The sequence below is a fragment of the Marmota monax genome, unplaced genomic scaffold, assembly GCF_021218885.2.
Source record: "Marmota monax isolate L192 unplaced genomic scaffold, Marmota_monax_Labrador192_F-V1.1 WCK01_AAM20220418_F8-fsc00055, whole genome shotgun sequence".
NCBI lineage: Eukaryota > Metazoa > Chordata > Mammalia > Rodentia > Sciuridae > Marmota > Marmota monax.
Window position 1 is genome coordinate 7,506,567 of NW_026695205.1, and position 12,179 is coordinate 7,518,745.

Here is a 12,179-nt window from a genome sequence, read left to right on the forward strand (position 1 = left end):
AACAAAACAAAACAACAACAACAAAAAAAAACATCAGGAGGAGAAATATTCTCTTTTGAATATTTATTTACTCAGAAATTTTAATCTAGTATCTATCTGAAGGTTGTGGGAGTTTCGCAGTGCAACTTAGAACTAAAGTTGGATGTTTCTGTGAGGTGAAGACCCTGGTATGAAGGTAGACACATCAGAGGATGGTGTGAACTTCATCAGATGAGATCAACACAGAGCCACAGTGTCACCCCACGTCTACAGACCTTCTCTTGCTATTGTAACCCCTTGCTGAATGCCCTGGATGCTCCTGTTGGGAGTCGCCCCGTCTCCAAAGACTAACTTCCCCATCCCCCAGGAAGAGCCGTCCAATGGTAAGCCCTGCTAGGCTCACATGATCCTGCCATCCAATGGTAAGCCCTGCTAGGCTCACATGATCCTGCCATCCAATGGTGAGCCTTGCTGGCTCACATGATCCTGCCATCCAATGGTGAGCCCTGCTAGGCTCACATGATCCTGTCATCCAATGGTGAGCCCTCCTGGCTCACGTGATCCTGTCATCCAATGGTGAGCCTTGCTGGCTCACATGATCCTGCCGTCCAATGGGGAGCCCTGGTGGCTCACCTGATCCTTACCCTCCAATCAAAAAGCACCCCATGCCAACTGTCAAACCACCCCTGGCTCTATAAATATGCAGAGCTGTTCCTCAAAAAACAGGCATTTGCTCTGATGACAAGCCTTGCTCGTTCTTTCATTGGTGCCGAAAGCCAGGAGGGAGAATGCCTCGCTGCTCGAGGGCCCCCTCTCTCAAGGTTTGCCATCCTGGTCCACTCTTTCGAGTGCTGTTTACAACACCAGATCTTCAGTAGGTGAGTTCCCCTATCGGGTATCCAACTTCAGATGGGCTACGAAGGGGCTTTGACCGTGATCGTCCGGCAAACCTCTGACGCCCAATCTGGAGGAGAGAATGCACCCCACCATGACCTTTATGGTCACAGTGGACTCTTTGGAGCCCAGTTCAGGAGCGGGAGGTCCTGAGGGGTGGAAGAACAGGCACTCCTCTCTCTCTCTCTCTCTCTCTCTCTCTCTCCCACCCTTGTCCCTCTCCTGACCTATGGGGGCCTTTCTTCCCTCCCTGTAGACTCCCCCTTATTAAATTCTGCACACATGATTGGCCTTACTATCAATTAGAAAATCAAAGTCAATGGCCCCCAGGAGGATCCCTAGACCCTGCAATTCTCAGAGATCTGTTTAACTTCTGCGAGCGCTCGAAAAAGTGGAAGAAGTTCCCCTATGCTGAGGCTTTTTCTCTTCTTCATTCTCACCCCTACCTATCCGGCAGATGAAGCCCCTCCCTACCAACCTCCCCCATCGGCTCCGTCCACCCCCTCAGGTGCTCCCCCTGACTTGGCCGACACCTTTAGTTCCCCCCCAAACTAGGTCTGGCCCCTAGTCCCACAAATCTATAGCCCATTTAAGAGAGGTTGCTGGACCTGAGGGCATTATCCAGGTACATGTCCCGTTCTCTATGAATGACCCATGCAACTCGAGCAAAGGTTGGGCTCATTCACCACGAAAGAGAGTTTCAGTGGGTCCTCCAGGCTTAGAGCATCACTTATATGTTATTGGCTAATACTCTTCTTCCTGAGGAACGTACCAGAGTCTGGGAACTTGCCAGAGCCCATGCAGATGAAACTCACTGAGTTAATCCCAGTCACCCTCCGGCGCCACTTGCTGCCCCAGATCAAACTCCCAAAACCCCAGATGGCCGTCATGTCCTTATGACATATTTCCTCTCACAGAGCTACCCCGACATCTGAGCCAAACTGAAAAAGCTCAAACAAGGCCCTGCCACCCCCCCCTGACTGAGAAATTTCAGATGCTCACCCAGCTCCTGCAGGATGCTTCCTTGGGTCGCCACCCATCACCAAAAACTCCCCTGGGTGCCTGCTTCAAGTGTGGTAAGGAGGGACATTGGGCCAGGGCATGCCCCGCACCAAGCACTCCGCATACCCCATGCCCTAAATGTCAACAGCAAGGTCATTGGGGCTCTGACTGTCCTAGATCCCATAGGAGGGAACCCTCCGAACTTCTGGGCATGGCAATCAATTGACGGTGCCTTGGGTCCTTGTCCCTGGCCGTAATGATCAATAGACAGAAACCCAGGGTGCAGATTCAGGTGGATAGGTGCAAGGTTGACTTTCTCCTTGACACCAGAGCTACCTTCTCAGTCCTGACAGAATTCTGGGGGCAAAGAGTTGCACTTCTTAGCAAGGAGTGCCGTCCACCTCTCTTATTGTTGGGGTAGGAGGAAAGACCATCTATCCAAGAAAGACTCCCCTATTACTCTGTTCCATAGACAACTTCCCAACCTCTCAGACGTTCCTAGTTATGCCCCAATGTCAAGTTCCTTTGCTCGGCTGAGATATTCTCTCTAAATTCAATACAACAATCAACATACGGGCTCCTGGCATCAGTCAGGCCCCAGAATCGGCATGTTCATCTTTTCTGGCCCTTTTGGAAGAAAACTGGCCATTCTGCTCCACTTGTGAGGCTGACATGAAATACCATACTAACCTAGTTGACCCGATTGTATGGGATACCCACAGCCCCTCCACCATTTCCTGAATATTCAGGACCTTCTTAGCAAGGGGTACCTCCATCCTGCTCATTCCCCTTACTCCCATACTAGCGGTAAAAAAGCCCAATGGGTCCTACCTACGACTCATCAACACTTCCGTTAGGCCCATAAAGTTCTTCTGGGCCTACAACAAACATCCTTTGGTTCCCAACCCATACACCCTGCTGTCTCAGATCCCCCACACTGCCACCCACTTCTCGGTCATAGATTTAAAGGATATAATTTTGCCTTTAACCTGGACTGTCCTGCCTCAGGGATTTCGAGATAGTCCACACCTCTTTGGACAAACCTTGGCCTCCGACCTCCAATCTTTTCACCCCCAGTGCCACGAATCCACCCTCTTGCAATTTATTGATTATTGTCTGGCAAATCTCTTTGCCCACCTGTGGGGAGGAAAGCACCCCACCACAGCCTTAGGCTATGGTGGCCCTCAGGGACTCCTTCCTTGGGCAGATTCAAAAGTCCTAGTCCTCTCACCTTAAGACTAGGCCACTAGAGAGACACTTACCCTCCCCTTCCTCTCCCCTCTTTCCAGCCCTGGGAGTATCCGGCCTCTCCAGGAGAGGTCCCGAAAAGCCTTGGCCAAGGTCTCCCACTGCTCCGTCTCCATCCAGGATGAGAGCTTCGACTGTCAGGATTCAGTGACGACCAATCTCTGCAGCTCGAACCTGCCACTTAAGCACTCCTGATTTTTTGGCTCTAGTGGGGACGCCCCTTTTGGCAATAAATCAGTTTCCTCCTTCTCTGCGTCCTCTTCCCTCCTCCTTACATGGGTAATGTGTCCTCTCTGCCTATCGACTCTCCCCTACAATGCCTCTTGGATCAAATATAGCACCCAGGCCTGGCCCACTTATCCCTTAGACAACCAAAGCAGATGGCCCCTTTTTGGGCCCCTGGATCCCTCCATTCTAAGGGATCTCTTCCAGGCTTTCTTCTTGCTCTGATCCAATCCTGCTCTCTGCACCTCTTGCAAACAAATTCTTCTAGCCCATCCAAAGGGCGCTCAACAGATGACAGAGTTCTCCTACTTAATTTCTTGGCCTTAAAGGGAAATCGGGCCTCTCCACAAAAGGCCCAAATAGCATGTATCTAGGGTTCTCTATCTTTCAAGGGAAATTGTGTCTATACCTGCACCAAAGACCAAAGATGACTCTCCTTCTTGGGTTTGACTGGGTACTTCAGGGCCTGGATTACTTTTGAATTTCTCCCTCCTCATCAGGCCGCTATATAATCTGGCCAAGGGCCCCCAAAATGAACCCCTACTCTCAGCGGGAGGGAAGCCCTTTAAAAAGGCCCTCCTCTGGGCACCTGCCCTGCATCTCCCCGACCTCTCCCGATACTTCACCCTCTATGTAAAAACAGGGACAAAGTCTGGGCGTTCTGGGTCAGGAATATGGCCCCACATTTGCACCAGTGGCCTACCTATCCAAACAGCTCAACCCCACCGTCAGGGCTGGCCCCATGCCTCAGAGCCCTAGCAGCGGCCCATGACCTCCAGAAATAAGCTCACAAGCTTACCTTTGGCTCCCTGATAACCATCTCATCTCCTCACCATTAAAGGATTTCCTCACTTAAAAGGGGCTACAGTCACTTCCTCCTTCCAGGGTCCTATCCCTCCTTGTCTCTCCTTGAAAATCCCTCCATGTCTTTTCAGCCCTGCTCTCCATTAAACCCTGCCTCCCTCCTCCCATCTTCTCCCTCACAAGATCCCGTCCACAAATGCCTGGAGGTATTAGAGACGATTTCACCCTGCCCTACCACCATTTCTGGGGACCCCTGCCCTCTTTGGACCTCGTCTGGTTCTCAGATGGTAGCTCCTTTATACACGAAGGGGTTAAAGTGGCGGGGTATGCTGTCGTTTCCCTCTCATCCATCATAGAGGCAAAACCTCTCCCACCCAATACCACCAACCAACAAGCTGAACTCAGAGCTGCCACAAGGGCATGCGAGCTGGCGGAGGGAAAAACCCTCTCCCTACATAATACGTCTTCCATATCCTGATCTCCCACGCAGCCATTTGGAAAGAAAGGGGGCTATTGATCACCAGAGGGACGGCAGTCATTAATTCCACACTTATTTCTGGCCTACTACGAGCCTCCAGGCTGCCTTCCCAACTGGGAATAATCCATTGCAAGGCCCCAAACTGACTCCTCCCTTACTACTGTGGGAAATTCCAAGGCCCATCTCTATTCCAGTCCACAGAGTCTCACTACTTTCCTTCACTCCTTTTTCACGCTTTCCCCACGTGATAAGACCCTCCTACAACAGATCACTTCCGCTTGTCAGATCTGCCAGAAAACCAATACCAATACTCCATTAAACCTTTCCCTTCTCATCAGGCCCACGGTCATACCCCAGCTGCAGACTGGCAGATTGATTTCACCAACATGCCCCGAGTAAAAAACATAAAATATCTTCTTGTATTGGTAGATACTTTTTCAGGATGGGTTGAAGCCTTTACCACTTCCAATAAACGGGCCTCTACAGTAATTGATCTATTGCTTACTCACATAATCCCCCATTTTGGGATGCCCACTTCTATCCAATCAGATGATGGCCCAGAATTCACCTTGCAGATAACTCAGGAGCTGGTTCATGCGCTATCACTCCCTTGGCATTTCCATTGCCCTTACCGCCCCCAGGCTTCCAGAAAGGTTGAAAGGACCAATCGGTCCCTTAAAGAGACCCTCACCAAGCTCACCATGGAATTAAGCCTGGATTGGGTAAAGGTGCTCCCCTTGGCTTTATTGTGCATTAGGGCCTTGCCAAAAAAAGCCTTCTAATCTCTCACCTTTCAAAGTCATGTATGGCCATCCCCTCGTTCCTCCCGGACTGCCTACAGAACCCCTACCCATCTCCGATACCTATGCCCTGCCCCTCCTCTTCCATCTACACTCTGAACTCTGGTGCTATAAAGCCTGGCTCCTTCCTGACCCCAGTCTCTCTCAAAACCCTACCTCCTTAACACCTGGTCAACTTGTTTACTATTGCCCACCGGGGAAAAAGCCCCCTCTAAAACCAAATGGGAGGGTCCTGCTCAGGTGATTATGTGCACTCCCTTGGCAGCCAAACTCAAACTACCTAATAACCAACTTACCCCGTGGATTCATATTTCCAGGCTTAAGCCCGGCATTCCTACACCTTCATCAGAAGAGCCAACGATCGTCACCTGTCATTAAGTACTCTTGTCAATGCTCCCCCTTGTTTCTGGCCTCTCTTGGGTCCTCTCTTCACCCTATGTCTGGAGATTCAAGGCAAGTGACCCTAAGGGGCCCCTCCAGCCAGACCCCCTTTTCTTCCTTTCAGATCCCCCCTTACTTGCTTGGATCTGGTCAGTAGTGGGGCCGTTGTGTGTTGTCCTTCTGACAAAGCACTTAGGTGTCCAGAGCATGGTGACCCCTGAATAAGTGTGATCATAAGAGAGCACTTTACCAGTTGCCTGCTGGGCCTAAGGAGGAACATGTGTACTTTATTTACCCTCCCAGTTTCGTAAAAATTTCAAGTATCAGTATTTAAAGTTGAGGTGTTTTACATAAAACCTGTAGAGAGAGCTGACTGCTCTCAAAGGGAAATATGGTAACAGTGAGCCACTGTCCTCCCTTGGCCGCTTCGAGAAAGGCAAAGAGAGAAGCAAGCTGGTACACCCAGTTAGGAGAAAGTTTGAAGAGCAGCCTAAATAGAGAGGGGAGAGAGCTAGATTGGACTAGGAATGAAGAGTGGAATTGAGGGTGTTAGGTGCAGGTCAGGCTGGTCTGCAGGTCATGCCAAACAAAGTTAGCTGCAGAATGACCTGGCTTCTCAAACCCTCTGTCTGGTTCTTTTTATCACCTGTTTGCTTCAAGCCCAAACGCCCAAGCCCCCGCTCAAGGCTGAACACTTAACCCCCTTTGTGCCAACAAGGCAGCTTGCAGACCCATAGACCTCATTAGATTTGGGCTATAAAAACTCCCTGTGCCTATTCCTTCCCTTTATCATAAAGTTCATTCAGACTCAGGTGGGTAAAAAATTTCTAATCAAGCTTTTACCAGCCTCTCCTCAGGAATTACCAGCTCCTGGCTACTGATGATACCTCTAGTGGAGACCTATGCCGAATGGACTAACATCATCATGGATCTGTGGTGGCAAGGAATCTTTGTTGATCTGGTTCCTGAAGTTATACTGGTCTTCTCTGCCCTGCTATGGGGGCTCCTTACTTCCCTCCTTCTTTCTCCCACACCGTCCCATTTCAGCAGCAAGCAGCCAGAATGAGTTGACGCCCACTCTCATTTAATAACAAAGAGGGAGGAATGTTGGGAGTCACCCCGGCTCCAAAGACTAACTTCCCCATCCCCCCAAAAGAGCCATCCAATGGTGAGCCCTGCTAGGCTCACATGATCCTGCCGTCCAATGGGGAGCCCTGCTGGTTCACCTGATCCTTACCCTCCAATCAAAAAGCACCCATGCCAACTGTCAAACCACCCCTGGCTCTATAAATATGCAGAGCTGTTCCTCAATAAACGGGCATTTGCTCCAACGACAAGCCTTGTTCGTTCTTTCACTACCTGTTGTAACAGTTGCATGATATGCTGGGGACTTGACATCCCACCACTTGTCATTTATTTATCCATGCTGGACATACACTTCAGAGCACAGGCTTTTGCCAAGAACCTCTTCTTGTAAACAGATGAACTGTTTTGAATTATTTCCTTTCCACAAATTCCATGAGTTTTTTTTTTCTTTATAAGACAGTGTCCTCTTTTACAAACTGTTACTATATAAAAGGAGGGAGCCTTCGTCTGTGAACAGCCTTTATGTTTTCAATGCAATCCTCCCATTTTAATGGTGTTTTGCTTCAGTGCCTTGAGCTCACACCTGGCTGTGATGCTCCTATTTGCCATCTTTGGACTTTGACTGTGGTCCTCTTAGTCTCCTTGCTACAACTTTGGATTCTATGGACCCACCTACTGGTCTTCTTGTTCCAACCTTGAATGCTCCAAACTCACCTATTCCACCTTCTTTGGAAAGTCCCTACCTACTGTTCCTGCACTCATGGCCAGCATCGAACTTGCTTTGGTCTCAACTGGGAACTGAAAAATAGGTCACACACACAAGGACCCAGGGTACCCCAACCAAGGAATTCCAAACCTGGTAGACATTAAATACAGAAAAGAGAGGACTCCAGGGCAGACGTTGTGATAGCAACTCTCATAAGCCACTTGCAAGAGGCCCCGAGGAAGCTCCCAGTCCCAGCCTCACTAGCCCAATCATGGAGTTAGGGTTTTAACTCTAGGGTACCAGGGGGATGGCAGGGTGGATGAGAATGGTTTGGTGACAAACCTACACAGATGCCTTGTTTCTTCATGAAAGTGACCAACTTCATGGTCAACCAGGCTTGCAATAGTTGTGGGGTGGTGAGTAGAAAAACCCCTTGATTTTGGAAAGATGTGCCATCCTGTATATGCATATTTAAGCTGTCTTTGTAATGTATTTACTATGTCATGTTAGATGCATTGCTTCAGCATATCTTCAGCCTCTCACAATTCCAACCAGGGGAGGAGGAACTTCAGCCAGGGGAGTAGAAACTGCTTATGTCTCTAGTTTTAGGAACTCTAGGCCCTTCTTCCCCAGAAGATCAGCTAGCCTGAAGGGCCACCCCTGGAGTTTTTCTGAGTGACTGGCTCCAAGTGTCTGTCCATTTGATAGCCCAGTCTGTACCCAGCTACTTTTTAGCCAAATAAAAAACAGTATAACTAGGAAACATTCATCTTATTTGCATTTATAACCATTAAAATATTTATCAAATAAATACTTGTTATTAGAAAATGCTACAAAGTGCTATACTTGAGAATAATAGACTTAATTCTTATTGATAGGAATAAAAGTCAGGAAACCAAGTGCTCTGTATATCATTTACCTAAGTGGGGTGATGATACCTGAGCAATCTTAAGTTTATCTCGTTGTAAGGTCTTGGGTTGGATTTCCACTTGAGGAACAGTAGTCAGGTGGCAATAACTTCCAAGTGTGTTATAATTTATAGGTGAATTTTTTTCAAGGTCTGTTGTATTAAGGAAAAGAGTTTAAAGTTTCTACTTGATCGTAAACTATGATATATTGATCATATATTGACATATGCTATTTAAAGGTCACAACTTTGATGATATTGTTCTTTCCAATTTTCTTTTCCTCCCCAGTTCTATAGAGCTAGTCTTCTGAATATGTAACTCTATGCCCATAGCTATGGCACATAAAATATTATAATGGCACTGACCCAGAATGTAGAAAGTATTTAAAATAAGCTATGTGAAAAATTGAAGGATATAAATAATTTTTAGAGATTGACCAGATATCAGATGCATTTAGGCCATCAAATGTGATGTTCAGTGACTGGAAGAAGCTATTTCTAAGTTGCAGGGTTTGCTGATCAGAGAGTTAACTAACTTGGAGGTACTTTGAAAAGGTCTGAGGAGTGGTGCCCCTGGAAAGCCAGGCTCTCAAGGGGAGGTTCAGGTACAGATGTCCTTACTTCCAGGAAGATGTGTTTTTAAGGATTTCACTCCATAAATAGCTTTATGGAGCTGTAATTGACATATACTATTTAAAGTGCACAACTTTGTAAGTTTTTGCACATGCGTACCCCCACAAACCCATTTCCACAATCGAGAAATGAGCATATCTGTTGCCTCCAGGTTTCTGCATGTATTTCCCATCATCTCACACCAGCTTCCCTACCTTTCTCCAGATTCCAAAGCAACCGCTCATCTGCCTTCTGCCATGTGCCTTCAGTTAAGTTCGCATTTCCTAATTTTTTATAAGTGAAGTCATATAGTCCCTACCCTTTTTTCCACATTTTTATTAGTGCATTATAGTTGTACGTAATGATGGGAGTCTACCCTTTTTGATGGATTCCTTTTACTTGGCAAACTGATTGAAATTCACCCATGTTGTTGCATGAACCCACAGCTCCCTCCTGCCATTTCAGCTTTAGACATCCCATTGGGTGTGTAGTAATGGTTTTGAGTTTTGTTTCTTTAACGACTCTATATTGAACATCATTTGATGTGCTTCTTTGCCAAAATGACCATTCAAATCTATTATATGTTTTCAGATTGTTTGTCTTTTTTTCTCACTGAGTTTTGAGGGTTCTTTGTGAATTCTGGATATGACTCTTGTATCTGATATGTAATTTTCAAGGATCTTCTCCCTGTCTGCGGCTTAGTGACTAAGAGCGCCTGTCAAAGAGCGGAGATGCTTAATTTGTCATTTTTTTTTCATTGATTCATCATTTTTTTTTTGTATTGTATATAAAAAGTCTTGACCTAACCCCAAAACCAAAGATTTCTTACAGTTTTTACATCTGGCTCAATCACACATTATAAATTACATTTTAAAATTGTCATTTTTCATGGATTAACATATTTTAATTGACACATAGTAACCCCACACATTTCTGGGGTGCACTTTAACACCTCTGGAGAGGTGTGTAGTGATCAGATCAGGGTGTGCGGGCCACTCACAGCACCATGGTGAATACAAGTTGCCACAGTGCACATCCCCGTCTTGTCCCAAAGCTTTCATGGAGTTCCTTCAGGGTTGCCCTCCTGGGTATGATGTAGTTTTAGGATTTTCACAGACACGCTGTATTAGGTGAAGAGAGTTCTACTTTATTCTTAATCACTTTTTTTTAAAAAAAAAATAAGGAATGGTTGATAGATTTCATCAAATGCTCTTTGTCTACTAAAATGACGACATGGTTTTATTTTTCCTTTGTTTATGTGGAATATTGCATTGATTGATTTCAAATGAGAAGCTGAGTGCACTCCTGGGATAAATTCCACATAGTCATGATGGTTTTCTTTTATGTATTATTGTATTTGATTTGCTAAACTTGGGAATTTTTTGCATCTATGTACATGAGGGGCATTTGTTAGTTGTTTTTTCTCCTATCTTTGGTTTTGTTATCAGAATTATGCTGGCATCAGAGAAAGAGCTGGAAGTATTCTCTTATTTTCACATTTCAGGAAGAATTTGTATAGAATGGGTATCGAAATGGCATGATTTCTTTCTTAAACTTTTACAAGATAATTTCTGTCTGGAGTTTTCTTTGTGGGTCTGACGTTTTCTTTGCAAAAAGGCTGTAACTACGAATTGGGTTTTGTTGATAGACACAGGGGCATTCAGTGATCCCCACAAGTAGCTTTTGTGGTTTGTATCTTTTAGTTGATTTTTCTGTTTTCCCTAAGTTGTCAAATGTATTGGCATGAAGTTGTTTATAATGTCCCCTGAGATTCTTCTAATATCCAAAGACTCTACAGCAATGTCATTTCTGTTATCCCTAACATTGTTCACTTGTGTCTTCTCCCTTTTGGTCCCCATGGTCTTCTCAAAGAATCTGCTGCTGGTTTCATTGTTTGATGATCTTTCTTGGTCAATTTCTGCTTTTCATTATGTGAATTTTAATCTCATCTTCATTCTTTCCTGTCTGCTGCTTCCTGTGGTTGTGTTTGCTCCTCTTTCTCCAGTTTTATGAAGTAGAATCTGAGATCATTGATGTGAAGATGCTCCTCCTTTCTCAGGCAAGTCATCCTGTGAATTTCTCTCTTTATACTCCTCACCTGCATCCCACAGATTTTGAAATTTTGAAAATTTGAACTTAATTTAGTTGAAAATACTTTTCATTTTCCTTTCTCCATCCTGTGGGTTATTTAGAAGTATGTTATCCAATTTTTAAACATTTTGGGTTTTCCAGAATATCTTTTTGTTTATTTAAAATTTAACTCCATTTAATTATAATAATTAATTTCTTGATGTTTATCATCTAAATATCATTTATTTTGGAAAATGTTCTGTTTAACAAAAGCACTAAAAATGTTCTTATTTTTATGATTGATGGAGTGTTCTATAAATGTTGATCCTTATTGATTTTTTTGTGTGATTATGAATTGTTGAGAGTTCAGTATTGAATTATCTAACTGCAATTGAATATTTCTTTACAATTCTTTTGTTTACATTTTGATTTCTTAGAATAATGTATTTTTGCTTTTAGGTATGTAAGTGTTTTGGATTATTATGTCTACGTAATTACCCTTGTGCCTTAATGTTTAAAGTGGGTTTCTTGTAGGCAGCAGTTATTTGAGTCTTGCTTTTTATCCAATCTGACAATCTCTGTCTTTTCATTTGGGATATTTAGAACATTTACATTTATTTTAATGTGGTTAAATTGTTCCCTTAACTATTTATTTTTCTCATCTGTTCTTTTTCTACATCCCCCTTTGCCTTCTTTTGGATTAAGTATTTCTTATAATCTCATTTTATTTCCATTTTTGGTTCATTATATAAGTCTTTGTTATGTTAGAAGTTGCTTTAGAGTTTATACAATACATTTTCACCATATCACAGTTTACTTGTGTGATATTTCATGACTTTGTGTATACAGGAAACTTAAAACTGTATTCAAAAGTTTTTCCCTTTCAAGTCTTTGTGCTAATGTTGTCATACATTTTTATTTTTTGTGTGTTCAACAGTTGATTTTTGTATTCAACACTTGATTATCAAAGAAACTTAAATAACAAAG

At 44.6% G+C, this 12,179-nt stretch overlaps 1 protein-coding gene and 1 long non-coding RNA gene across 2 annotated transcripts in view; one reads left to right on the forward strand and one right to left on the reverse strand.

Moving 5' to 3' along the window:
• The window catches only part of Mroh9 (maestro heat like repeat family member 9), a 50,783-nt gene that overhangs the window by 20,397 nt on the left and 18,207 nt on the right, over nt 1-12,179 (reverse strand). The gene's annotated exons all lie outside the window — the stretch shown is intronic.
• Nucleotides 725-7,142, forward strand: LOC131423641 (uncharacterized). The gene is made up of 2 exons (XR_009225465.1): nt 725-857; nt 5,748-7,142. It is a non-coding gene; the product is annotated as an uncharacterized LOC131423641 (long non-coding RNA).